The sequence below is a fragment of the Macrotis lagotis genome, chromosome 4 (genome assembly GCF_037893015.1).
Source record: "Macrotis lagotis isolate mMagLag1 chromosome 4, bilby.v1.9.chrom.fasta, whole genome shotgun sequence".
NCBI classification, from domain to species: domain Eukaryota; kingdom Metazoa; phylum Chordata; class Mammalia; order Peramelemorphia; family Peramelidae; genus Macrotis; species Macrotis lagotis.
This window is the reverse complement of record NC_133661.1, coordinates 189,317,147-189,319,640: the sequence shown is the minus strand read 5'-3', so window position 1 is coordinate 189,319,640 and position 2,494 is coordinate 189,317,147. Positions and strand designations below refer to the sequence as shown.

General features: G+C 36.5%; 1 pseudogene; it reads right to left on the bottom strand.

The window, feature by feature from the left end:
• Window positions 1-1,349: 1,349 nt before the first annotated feature.
• On the bottom strand, window positions 1,350-1,709 carry LOC141520210 (methionine-R-sulfoxide reductase B1 pseudogene; annotated as a pseudogene).
• Window positions 1,710-2,494: the final 785 nt, after the last annotated feature.

Here is a 2,494-nt window from a genome sequence, read left to right as displayed (position 1 = left end):
ACCAGTCTCTAACACTTATGATAGATTTCTAAGAACTTTACATTGTCTGAGTCAACAGGTCTAAAATATGCTATTCTTATCAGCAAATGAAGACCTTGGCAGTCTCGTCAAGAAAGACAGTATGACTTAGGAATTATAAAACAGTAAAGGACCTTCTCTTCAATTCATCTATGGGAATTGACAAGACAAAAAAAATCCATGAGGCTTTTTCCCTCTCTGTCAGGAAAATGAAAATTGATCATTAAAATGAAGGTGGTGCTGAGCAATAATGGAAGGACAAAATGCTTAAATGTGGAAAATGAAGTAGCCCTTTCCACATTCAGAGGTAATTGACCAACTATGTGTTTCTTAAGTCCAAGAAACACAAGTTGCAGTGAAATGTTTTAAAAATATATCTTTAAAATTCATTACATGCAAATCAAAATTGAAAAAAACTTCTGTCCTGTTTTCTGACTTGGTCACTAACCTTCATCACCTTGGTCATCCTAGAAGGGTTTAACCATGTTAATTCATACTGTGACCCCAAATCAAAATAACAGGATAAGATTTTCAGGATTTGTATTCTTCACAAAATCTTCGTGGAAATCTGGTTTATGTTACTTAAAGTCAATCAAAATCTTCTTCAAAACTAGACCACATTAAGTTCAGAAGACCATCATCTGAAACCTCAGGAAGTGAGAGGGCACACTTATAAAGAATATGATGAAATTAAACAGGAAGTGTTTGGCTCACACTAAAAATTCTATCTACTTATGGTCAAAGGTTTAGGAAAATCTAAGTTTTTAATATATATATATAATATATTTATATATATTATATATATATATATATATATATATATATATATATATATATATATATACACACACACACACACATTGGAATTTACACCTTTTCTAAAAAATAAATCCAATTTAGCTCCGATGCAATAGGTAGGTGTTCCTCATTGAGTTTTTTTCTCCTCTGATCATTCCCTAAATATTGTTCATTTTCTAGATAGATACTACCTAAAGGAAATGAGGAGAGGTAATCCATAACCTTGGAAACTGTGTTGGATTGGAACTTAGTGGATTTGGATTTAAATCCCCTCTCTACCATCCCTTGTGTGGCCTTCTTCACTTCAATTTACTTCTTTAGCCTTCCTTTGTTTCAGGTGCACAGGAAGGGGCTGGACTACATGGCTTCAAAGATCCCCTTCTTGCCATTTAGGATCTTCTGATCTCAAGGTCTTTATTGTTTCTTCAGTGGCCTCTAGATCCACAGGTCTGAACTTTTATGAACTCCAATTCCAATCAATGACTTCAAAGCAAGTTGGTAGTTGCAATGTGTCCATAACCAGTATTACCTCCTTACTTTCCCTTTGGGGCTGAAGTTTCATTGCCTTTAGGAATGAACTTCAGAGAACTACTGAATATTCAGAAGCGATACTGGCCCTTCTTTGGTCCATCATTGATAAACTCATGACCCAGGCCATTGCCACACTTGCCACAAGACACCTTTAAGGCTTCTGGTCGACCAAACTCTGGATGCTTGGACACACTGTTAAGCATGTATTATCTCAGTGAAGGCTGGCCATGGAAAGGAATGGTCATACTTTGAGCAACTGGCAAAGAGCTCATAGCTACACTTGGCACATATGTAGATACCTGGCTCGAAGTGGTTCTGGAAAACCTCTCCACGAAAAGAGCAGAAAGACATGGTGACGAGCAGCCGCGGGCTCCCACAGCGCACTCGAATCAAACCTTTCTTGAGAGCAATATGGAACTATGCCCAAAGAGTAATAAAACTTTTCATACCTGTTGAGTCCCTTTCTGGGCTCACCTAACCTTCCCTAGGTCAATATTGAAGGGGTAAGAGACAAGGAAGACAAGTTTTCCCTTTGTACAACAAGGTCTCCATTTATTTAGCAAAATACAAGTGCTTAAATATCCTACCCAGTCCCTGATCCACTCTCACTCCCATGGCATTTAGTAAATCAATGTTGTGGTGCTCAAGGACACTAGGTGATGAAGATTTGCAGTATTCCTGCACACAACACATACCCTTTGACCTAGCAATTCCAATTCTAGGTCTATATCCAGAAGAAATCATCAAAAAAGGGAAAAGCCCTAAGGTATTCAAAAATATTCTTTGCAACTAGTGGCAGATAATTGGAAATTGAGGGGATGACCATCAGGTGGCTAATGGCTAAATAAGTTATGGTACATGAATATTATGGAAAACTATGATTCTATAAGAAACCATAAATGCTCAGACTCCAGGGAAGCATCAACAAATATTTATATAATGCTTTATAGAAGCATTTCCAATAAGATCGGGGTGAAACAAGGATGACCATTATCACCAATACTTATTTAATAAAGTATTAAAATAAAAGTAGAACGCAAAATTGAAGGAATTGGAATTAACAATGAGGAAACAAAATTTCCTTCTTGGTAGATAAAATGATGGTATACTTTAGAGAACCCTGGAAAATCATCTTAAAATACTTCAA